This window comes from Haliotis rufescens, unplaced genomic scaffold (genome assembly GCF_023055435.1).
Source record: "Haliotis rufescens isolate VD_foot unplaced genomic scaffold, xgHalRufe1.0.p SCAF_11, whole genome shotgun sequence".
NCBI classification, from domain to species: domain Eukaryota; kingdom Metazoa; phylum Mollusca; class Gastropoda; order Lepetellida; family Haliotidae; genus Haliotis; species Haliotis rufescens.
Genome location: NW_025963791.1, coordinates 10,443,292 through 10,455,482, shown reverse-complemented (window position 1 = coordinate 10,455,482; position 12,191 = coordinate 10,443,292).

Below are 12,191 nucleotides of genomic sequence, written 5' to 3'. Positions count from 1 at the left end.
AGCCTGACCACCCGATCCCGTTAGTCGCCTCTTACGACAACAATAGTCGTCTTTAACGACAAGCATGGGTTGCTGAAGACCTATTGTACCCCGAATCTTCACGGGTCACAGATAAATTACATTTCCATATCCATCTACCAACCCAAATAAAACTCACAGCCCCAACAAGTCCCGCTGAAAGGATTTGTTTCTAATTCGAATTGCCGAATTTTCAAATAATAAATTTCAAAATTTTAAAAATGCCTGATCTTACCTGGAAACACATCCATAAACAGAGTGAGTGAGTGAGTGAGTGAGTTTTTTTATCCCCATGTTGGCCATAGTCCATTAATATCACGGCGGGGGACACCAGGAACGGGCTTCACACATTGTACCGTTGTTGGGAAAAGAACCCGGGCATTCGGCGTGACGAGCGAACGCTTTAACCACAAGCTTAAGGCTACCCGGTCCAGCGCACTCCATGAAATGACCAGACAACAATGATGATACCGGAGGTTAAATGAATTATAAATATGTCAAGGAAAATATTAAGAATATTGAGACTTTCAGACTACCGTGATATTTCCGTTCTTCCTTTAAAGCGACCGCATTCCAAAATTCGTGAATAAGTTCAAAATTTCCACCCTTGTAATGTAATAAATGTTCTTGTCACGTGTATTATTTTCTTAACATTTAACTCACACTGGGCCGATGATTGACAAAGATGTTTTAGGTGTGCCAATTCCTTCTATTAAAAGGGCACGGGTGTCCCGGTCGTCTACGGCGCCGCGATTCGCTTTGCAGAGTCGCGTCCCTTGGGCACGACAGAAACCTATGATTGTGGGTTCAAATCCCGGTTCGCCCTGATTATGTTTCTAGGTTTGTCAGCACCATACCCGTGCCCTAGGGTTTCACCGAAGTGGTAAACGTCTCAGACCTGCATCACTTCGGGCTTTCAACCTACAATTTAAGCTGACAGGCCGTGATATAACTGGAATACTGTTAAAAGCGGCGTTCAACCCAACTTACTCACTCCTTCTATATTGTCAAGAGCGGATTTTCACGAGAGTAATGTTAACACAGAATGACTTGGGTATCATTGTAGACAGACAAACACCTCATCTTTAGATATACACTAAACTACAGTTATAACGAACTCAAAAGGACCACTATTTTTAATTCGTTATAACCGTAGTTCGTTTTATGCATAAGTACAACAAATAAACACAAAAAGGACGGAACCAAGAATTAGTTCGTTATATCCGGAAGTTCGTTATAAGCGTGTTCGTTATAAGCGTAGTTGACTGTAAAACATTATATAATACGATATTGAATAAGCCACTCCTTATTGAGTCATGAGAGACTAAACGTATGTAACAAACATATTTTTAAAAATTAGAGAATACATTAACATAAAATACAGAATAAACTAGAAATATAAATACGTTATATCTGATATAAACGGTTCTTGCGCAGAATTTAAATATCTTTGAAGGTTTTGGCACTGATCCTTACAACATTCGGACCGGCCAGGATTAAACAAACTTTAACAGCATCACTTTCATCACTAAAATGTTATCACCCTTCAGACATGTAGAGAGTAAATCCTGAGTACACAAACTCTCGTTTACAGGTACGTTTGTATACCGTCCAGATTCCCTTGCTGTCCGGACCCCGAGTAACCGAAAACAACGCCTTCCGATCGACTATTACTCGGATTTACTTTGATATTCTCATGCAGTTGCAACAGCAACTTTCTGTATTGTTTCTGTTTGCAAGTATTCAAAAATGCACTCGAGACTGCATGTTTTTTCAGCATGTCAGTCCATGCACACTGTACTGATATTATTTTTATCATCAAAACGGGTTTTTTTTATGTTGGCGGCTAAAAAACAACTGTTTTAAGGTCAGCGATTCCGTGAATCAAGTGACAAAACATAAGCTCTCCATGACTGAATATAATCCAACACTTTAGGATTCTTGTAAAAACTAAACATGAAAAGACTGGAAAACTTAACAGGTATTAAAGATAGACTAGGCTTTCGTGTATACAAAGAATGTTTCCCACTGATTAACCCGGACAGTTTCACAGACAGACAGACAATAAATAAATAAGTAAATAAATAAATAAATAAATAATAAATTTAAAAAGCTATACTACAAATAAATCACGTGTGTTGGATTGTTAGGAAGAGTGAATATATTAATTATATTAATAGATAAATATATACAAACATTAAACATATACATTTTACGAGATGTGTCCAAGTGTCAGTTCACTTGCATATGCTATCATAAATAATAATAGGAAAGCTATCAGTTTAGACATGAAATTGAGAAATATTAATGCTGTTGATGTTGGCATAAAAACCAAGAAAGACCAAAGCTGACGAACTTGCAGTGCAATTAGGCCATGAAGATTTCACGCGTAACACTGCAATTGTGTTTTGTCTTATCCAAGATGGCGGACGTTTCCGAGCAAAATCATGCATAACAAACAACGGATATAACGAACTGATTTCTCTGGTCCCTTGTAGTTCGTTATATCCGTGTTCTACTGTAGATAGCTATTGTTATGGGGACGTGAATCAAAATGGCATCACTACATCAGTGTATCTGTACCCTCATCGACACTCTGAAAGTATACCCTTGAAAACTGAATATGACCAAAACATTACGAACGTTATGAAAACGTTACTAGCCAGTCGCCGAAACACTTCAAACTTAAGGTCCAAAACACAACAATGATTCCCTCAACAGATACATCATCATCAAACAACCATTTCTTGTTTATTTCTCTTTCAGACACCATAAATCACGGATTATACTTTCTTTGCCTGGGAGTTTAGTTTAAGAACAGCTATCCTGCTAAACGCGGAATATTTGGTATTGGAAATATTTATAACGCAAAACATATCCTTTTCTTTTCTCATTGATCTTTGTGAGATCCGTCTGCTAACGTAACATATGGTACATTATGTACGCGTGATCCTCGAAATGAATAACCGGCAGTGAATCAGTATTAATTTTTTTTTAAAATTCGTTGACAAATACCACTTACTCGTGTATTTAAAAATTTGATATCTACATTTTTATTAAATAATTTAATCTGCATATGGCCGTGAATAAACCAACGAAGGCGAGGAACCGAGGAACTGTTTTAATGTGGGATGTACAAATATGGTCATTTGAGGGTTAGCCAAACAACAGAACCAAATAAGGGAAGAAGGTGAAGGTCGATTGCGATGTTTCATAGCTAAAAATTCCACCTACACAGTGAATGGTGATAGGATCGATGGAGAGCATCGGTGAAGATCTGGAAGTGTTAGGTCAGAGGTTGCCAAGGTGACTGTCCCGCACTGTGCAGAATGACTCGGCTATGTAGCATGTTGCCATGCCAACTGCCTAATTCCTGGTTTTCAGTACATAAACCATGCACAATTTATCCACCAACATTAATTCAAAATAAGCAGTTGTCTCTAAAAACAATCATCAAATCATCCTCGAGCAACATCAACGTCTGTTGTATCTAGTTGTTGATGTTTTTGATGATGATGATGATGATGTGGTTGATAACAAACAAACACGTAAAGGTCTATTGACGTGAACTCCCGTGCAAAAGAAAGTTTACACCTGAATTTGACAATAAACAAATACAAAAGTTATCAAATTGTCTGAAAACAGTCGCGAAAAACTGCAAACTTGAGGTCCAAAATACAGCTATGATACCGGTATCGAATACAGCATCATTGAATAACTATTTCTTGTTTGTTAATTTCTTTTCCCACCATCAAACATGCTTTCTGCCCGGTAGTTCACATGAATGAGAAAAGTGATATTTCACTGAACACGGAATATAACTATTTGTTTTATACGTCTTGATCTCGTCATCATAGTTACGGGATGGGTTTTTTCACAACTTTATGATGCTTTTTATTTTATTTATATTATTTATAATTGCATATAAATATGTGTGTTTTTTTTACTTGTTTTTTATTTATTGATCAGCATATGGCGCTGAAAGTTAGATATGTGTACACGTTTCTTGCTTGAACACAACATTTTTTTTCTATTCAAGATCATTCACTTTTTCGAAAATCAATATCACGGCATGTTAATTCAAGTCACAACTATGACCTTGACCTACATTAAGCTATGAATGACAAACATGATGTGGTTCCATTCACAAAGTGGAAAGCAAACCCAAAATAGCATCCTCCGTCTGAATCAAAGCTGTTTAGCCTTCTGATTGGTCATTGAGATAATTGAGCTACGTGGCCTGTCGACGTGGAGCTATGTTCATTCATGACTCACCCTTGTGGAAATTGTTATCCATTCATTCATTTAGAAAGTGTGGTTGGTTGGGGGGTTTTGGCGGTGAGACTGGTCTCCGGTATGTACCATATTATGGCGACCCCCTTTTTAAGTGTAACATTCTTTCACGCCCCCCTTTAATAAATATACCATTTTTTATGATTCCCCCAAAACCGTAATAAGCGACCAGTCACTTAGTTTTGTTGTTCCTACTCACCCCCTCCTCCCAAACCCAACACACACACACACACACACACACACACACACACACACACACACACACACATAGTTGCGATAGATTTTGGCGACCGACCCTCGTTCGCTGTCATTTATTTTATTAAGACCAACCCCACTCCCACCCACCCCCAATATCCCATATATATTTTTTTGTATTATAATTGAAAAGCTTTTCAATGAAAAAAATAATTTTCTTGTTGTATTTGATACATGATAGATATTGCAACTTTCAAAAAACAGTCACGTAAATAGTTGCACACATGATAATAGACCCGTGATTTCTTTTGTTATGATGAGGGGTGGGGAATACTAGTTGTAATGACTACTATCGCCTACAGTGCACTTTGCCTGCAGTATTAACAAAACAATGTTATGCACCAGTGACTGTCAATAATGAGCTCCCATCACCTGTATACGATGAACATAATTTAAATGTTTGCTTTATTGAATTGGCTCGTGTGAGATGATACGACACTATTTTCATATTTTTTTATGCTTGATCTGTGTAAAGATGTATCCTATTTGAGGCATCACTCTGCAGCGATTCCACATAAAAAAGATCGTGTGAGCGTTTTTGTTTTGCAGCAGCAATCGAAATTAACGCAGAACATGTTTCAATCGCCCCAAACGTGATTTATGCATGCTTTAAACGTATAATTCAAACAACAAAGCGCCGGCCTTAATTGCTGTTTCAGTGTGTCATTGGTACCTGCCTTAAAGCTTTAAAGACACAGCGATAAGAAAATAATAATCTCATCGTTTTTGTTATAAATTATTATATTTAACAAACGCGTTATGTACTAAATGCGTTGTAATGTCAAACTGTTTGACTGGGTTGTTTATAAATTGGAGAACTTATGCTTATCGAGAAAAGTCTTCATACGCAGTGACAAAAAAGGATTTTCGGGCATTAAAAACACATTTTACAAAGTTATCAGATATAGCGACACACATTGCCGATCTTCCCATTCGTTGCACAATTTGTATTGTACACGAAACAAAAACACACACATAGAAGCCACGATTGTAATTAATTTGAAATACTAGCACAAATAATGTCAAAAAAATATGTTTTTTATTCCCGCCAGATGCTATTGTCCAAATTAAGTATGTGACCTTGACCGCAGATATGCGTCATGACACTCGTGCATCCCCCATTCTGCACAGTCATTCACAAAATGAAAACGAGGCTAGATATCGCCCCGAAGAAGGGGAATTAATGACGCCTCATTCACAACGACGACATCTTGTAATACAATCTGTACATCATGGCAAATAATGCGTAAGGCATACAATGCCATTTCCTGGCGTGCAGTCAGTATCACCAGCTGTCGCACCCAGAATTTAATGAATTCTTCAGATTATGAGATTGAAACATGAGACCATCGCTATAATTGCTATATATCAACGCCATGTTTCTCACAATTAGTTTCGCTTCGTGTTTTCAAAGACGCCACCTTCAGGCGGAAACCATCTAAATTTGATATTTCGCGCTGTGAATTGTGGGACTGTCAAGACACCAGGTGATGCAAGTTTTCTGGAGCATAACTCCGGTTATCCATTACCTGTATGACAGCTCCCATCTAACGTCTTCCGTTTGAATATTCGTTTTCTATGTTGTATAAAATCGGCAGACAATGTGAAGAAATCTCACGTTGAAGCATCACCACACGCACGGAGTTTATCGACATTAGATACATTCATATAAAATGTTGCAGAGCGACAATTCATTTTCGATATTATTTTCCATGTTCTGCTTCACTTTTGAACATATTCTAATAAACCTGGCTCATGTAAGCAGGTGTTATTAACCTATTAGGAAATGAAACATGTTACCTAATTAATACTCTTTACTTACATGCCATTCGTAGTCTTACCATAAAAAAAATAAAATATTATTTGATCATACAAACGCCTGTTCTGACTCGGTTTGAAAATAAACATCTGTAGGAAGTCCCGGGGGGGTCATACCAAAATTCGTATTTGACGGGTTTTTTTATTCTTGGCTCGGCAACAATTGAAACCCCGTAGGTAATATTTGCAGAAAGCTGCGAAATACACAACAAAACGTTTTCTTATAAATTATGATAAAACCAAACGCATATGTAATGAAGGCGTTGTCATGCCAATCTACTGAATGCAATTAATTGTTTTTCAAATTTGAGAAATTGTCCATACATAGTGATTGATGCATGCTTTAAACATATAACATAAACGTCCAATCGCCGGTCTTAATGTCAATGTCACTAAACAACATACACAATATTTTTATCATATTATTTGCATAATCGATGTTGAATCTAAGTAAAATGAAAGATGGTGCAAACATGAAAGTTAAAATAACGTTGCAGTAATATATGCGGCATATATTTACGAGACCTTCGTTTAAGATACCGTAACTGCTTGTTAAACGTGGTTATGATTTAATAGGGGATGTCAGTTCGATTCTTTTCAATTTTGTTTATATTTGCTCTGACAATCATTGGTCCCTACGCAGTCCACACAACAAAAAACAAAAAATATTTATTGCAAAAATCAACCATGTCTTAATGAAGAGAATGAACTTCGTGGGTCTCTGAATAAGCAGTGACCAAAGGAGGTCAAGTCAAGTCAAGGAGTTTTCTGAAAATGTATCACAGAAGTCCTTTTAACATAGAGAATCCTATAAATAACAACGCAACAGTCATACTTATATTTTCATGAACGTCAAATTTGAAAACACCGTCAATAGCGTATCAAACGTTGAGTTGTCAAACAACAGTGATACTTTGATACCACCGAATCCAAACATCTCAAAAACTGTTTCTAATAATCTGCCGAGATCGATTTTATCGATTAGTAACCTGATATACACATATCTGTGAATGTATTCCAAATGCAACTATGTTTTCGAAATGATAAGACCTACGTCTTTGTCCTCCTGCATGTGAGACCCGTGAAGATCCGGGGTAGAATAGGTCTTCAGCAACCCATGCTTGCCCTAAAAGGTGACTATGCTTGTCGTGAGAGGCGACTAAAGGGATCGGGTGGTCAGGCTCGCTGTATGGTTGATGCATGTCATCGATCCCAATTGCGTAGATCGATGCTCATGATATCAATCACTGGATTGTCTGGTCCAGACTCGATTATTTACAGACCGCCGTCATATAGCTGGAATATTGCTGAGTGTGGCGTTAAACAACAAACCAACCAACCAACCTCCTGCATGTAGTGATAATGGCTTGATGTTGTTTTGGGAAACAACCAATACAGCTCATCCAACTTGACAAACATTCCTTCGACAATCATGTCAATAACAGAAGACGGTGTTCCACTGCATGTCCTGTATCGACCCAGACACTCGGCGTCTGTCTGGAGCGGATTTCCGGTTTCATTTGTTGGGTTGTTTAACGACGCTTTCGAGTCGGGGACCAGGGCCAGACAATCGAGTGACTGGCATCATGAGCATCGATCTACGCATTTGGAACACGGTGATATGCATCAAACCAAGTCAGCGAGCCTGACCACCCGATCCCCTTAGTCGCCTCTTACGACAAGCATTGGTTGCTGAAGACTAATTCTAACCCGGATCTTCACGTGGGACAGTCCATCCTCCCGAGGTAAGCGTGTCCACTGGGCTATATCCAAGCCAAGTTTCTAGGCTTTGATTAGGATAGTGGACACGCTTGCCTCTTGTATTTTGTTCACTTGATATAATAACGGCAAAAGAAATCCATACATATAGACATCTCTGCTGAAAGAAGACTACTTTCGTACGATTTCGATTATATCATCAGCTTTATGAATCACTATCAAAAGCAGGGCTTCTGAGACTATCTAACACATTAACTGTTTTATCACACCCATCCAAAGTCCACAGTATCTCAAAGGTACTCTGGTTTGGGTTGCCAAGGCCTATTTTTCGTCCACGTCATATATAAGAGGGCACTCTGGAATGCGTTTAGTCTTAATATAAATTGTCAATGCAAGAGAATAAACAGATTATTATACGCGACCTTTAAACACCACAAATACCTCTTTGTAGCGATATTATATATATCCATGGTTTGACAACCGTAAAAGACATTTCTACCCTTTAGGTAATAATGTACAGCGCCCTCTAGTGTTGAAGTCTGTAATGGTGGACTGTATTGTAATCAAAGGTTAAGGTCATGTCATTAGCAACTCAGTGAAGTAAGTAATACTTATATTACTGGTATATAATGATTATGTAACATATGTTGTCTGGAACTGATATGTTTAGTCAACAGATGTTGACTTCAATGATGTCACCAGACATCTCAATATTCAGACTCCATTGGTATTGGTATTGGTAGCATGGCAGAAAGTGGGGGCCATCTCGGCAGTGGAATGGTTATGAAACAATAGTGATGATTACAGTGGGATCTGGCATGGTTAATTGATATAACTTTAAACATAAAACAGAACTTATATCTGATTTCACTTTTAAATGTGACCCATCAATAAAAGCGACAAACTTTTCCATAATCATAAGAAATTACTTAAGAAATTACAAGACTAAATTGTACGATTCCGACTATATCATGAGCATGTGAATCACTATCAAACAGGAATTCAATCATGGCACATTTGTTAGGTGACTTTGCACATCAGTACAACGCTTTAAAGGTTTAGATGACCCTTCGGTTTAAACATTCGAAGGTTTTTTCTAAAAAAATGAACATTCAATCACCCAGGTGATGACAATCTTGCAATCATCGTTGACCATTTATTCTATTATTTTGACGATTAATATTATTTTAACTGTTTCGTTTTGTTTGTGGTCTGTTTTTCTTCTTGCAGGTTACAGAAAATGGCGAGTGGTAACGAATGCGAACACAGAGTGTTATCGGTTATCCATGTTGCCTAGTCAACTCTTATCGGTTATCCATGTAGACTAGAACAGCGTTATGGATTATCCATGTTGCCTAGTCAACTCTTATCGGTTATCCATGTAGACTAGAATAGTGTTATGGATTATCCATGTTGCCTAGTCAACTCTTATCGGTTATCCAGGTAGACTAGCACAGTGTTATGGAGTATCCATGTTGCCTAGTCAACTCTTATCGGTTATCCAGGTAGACTAGCACAGTGTTATGGAGTATCTATGTTGCCTAGTCAGCTCTTATCGGTTATCCATGTAGACTAGAACAGTGTTATCGATTATCCATGTTGCCTAGTCAACTCTTATCGGTTATCCATGTAGACTAGCACAGTGTTATGGATTATCTATGTTGCCTAGTCAGCTCTTATCGGTTATCCATGTAGACTAGAACAGTGTTATCGATTATCCATGTTGCCTAGTCAACTCTTATCGGTTATCCATGTAGACTAGCACAGTGTTATGGAGTATCTATGTTGCCTAGTCAACTCTTATCGGTTATCCATGTAGACTAGCCCAGTGTTATGGATTATCCATGTTGCCTAGTCAACTCTTATCAGTTATCCATGTAGACTAGCACAGTGTTATGGAGTATCTATGTTGCCTAGTCAACTCTTATCGGTTATCCATGTAGACTAGCCCAGTGTTATGGATTATCCATGTTGCCTAGTCAACTCTTATCGGTTATCCATGTAGACTAGCACAGTGTTATGGATTATCCATGTTGCCTAGTCAACTCTTATCGGTTATCCATGTAGACTAGAACAGTGTTATGGAGTATCTATGTTGCCTAGTCAACTCTTATCGGTTATCCATGTAGACTAGCAAAGTGTTATCGATTATCCATGTTGCCAAGTCAACTCTTATCGGTCATCCATGTAGACTAGCACAGTGTTATGGATTATCCATGTTGCCTAGTCAACTCTTATCGGTTATCCATGTAGACTAGAACAGTGTTATCGATTATCCATGTTGCCTAGTCAACTCTCATCGGTTATCCATGTAGACTAGCACAGTGTTATGGATTATCCATGTTGCCTAGTCAACTCTTATCAGTTATCCATGTAGACTAGCACAGTGTTATGGAGTATCTATGTTGCCTAGTCAACTCTTATCGGTTATCCATGTAGATTAGCACAGTGTTATGGATTATCCATGTTGCCTAGTCAACTCTTATCGGTTATCCATGTAGACTAGAACAGTGTTATGGATTATACATGTTGCCTAGTCAACTCTTATCGTTTATCCATGTAGACTAGAACAGTGTTATGGATTATCCATGTTGCCTAGTCAACTCTTATCGGTTATCCATGTAGACTAGAACAGTGTTATGGAGTATCCATGTTGCCTAGTCAACTCTTATCGGTTATCCAGGTAGACTAGCACAGTGTTATGGAGTATCTATGTTGCCTAGTCAACTCTTATCGTTTATCCATGTAGACTAGAACAGTGTTATGGATTATCCATGTTAGCTAGTCAACTCTTATCGGTTATCCATGTAGACTAGCACAGTGTTATCGGTTATCCAGGTAGACTGGAACAGTGTTATCGGTTATCCATGTTGCCTAGTCAACTCTTATCAGTTATCCATGTAGACTAGAACAGTGTTATCGATTATCCATGTTGCCTAGTCAACTCTTATCGGTTATCCATGTAGACTAGCACAGTGTTATGGAGTATCTATGTTGCCTAGTCAACTCTTATCGGTTATCCATGTAGACTAGCAAAGTGTTATGGATTATCCATGTTGCCTAGTCAACTCTTATCGGTTATCCATGTAGACTAGCACAGTGTTATGGAGTATCTATGTTGCCTAGTCAACTCTTATCGGTTATCCATGTAGACTAGCCCAGTGTTATGGATTATCCATGTTGCCTAGTCAACTCTTATCAGTTATCCATGTAGACTAGAACAGTGTTATGGAGTATCTATGTTGCCTAGTCAACTCTTATCGGTTATCCATGTAGACTAGCCCAGTGTTATGGATTATCCATGTTGCCTAGTCAACTCTTATCGGTTATCCATGTAGACTAGCACAGTGTTATGGATTATCCATGTTGCCTAGTCAACTCTTATCGGTTATCCATGTAGACTAGAACAGTGTTATGGAGTATCTATGTTGCCTAGTCAACTCTTATCGGTTATCCAAGTAGACTAGCAAAGTGTTATCGATTATCCATGTTGCCAAGTCAACTCTTATCGGTCATCCATGTAGACTAGCACAGTGTTATGGATTATCCATGTTGCCTAGTCAACTCTTATCGGTTATCCATGTAGACTAGAACAGTGTTATCGATTATCCATGTTGCCTAGTCAACTCTCATCGGTTATCCATGTAGACTAGCACAGTGTTATGGATTATCCATGTTGCCTAGTCAACTCTTATCGGTTATCCATGTAGACTAGAACAGTGTTATTGAGTATCTATGTTGCCTAGTCAACTCTTATCGGTTATCCATGTAGACTAGAACAGTGTTATGGAGTATCTATGTTGCCTAGTCAACTCTTATCGGTTATCCATGTAGACTAGCAAAGTGTTATGGATTATCCATGTTGCCTAGTCAACTCTTATCGGTTATCCATGTAGACTAGCACAGTGTTATGGATTATCCATGTTGCCTAGTCAACTGTTATCGGTTATCCATGTAGACTAGCACAGTGTTATGGATTATCCATGTTGCCTAGTCAACTGTTATCGGTTATCCATGTAGACTAGAACAGTGTTATCGGTTATCGTGTTGACTAGCACAGTGTTATCGGTTATCCATGTTGACTAGCA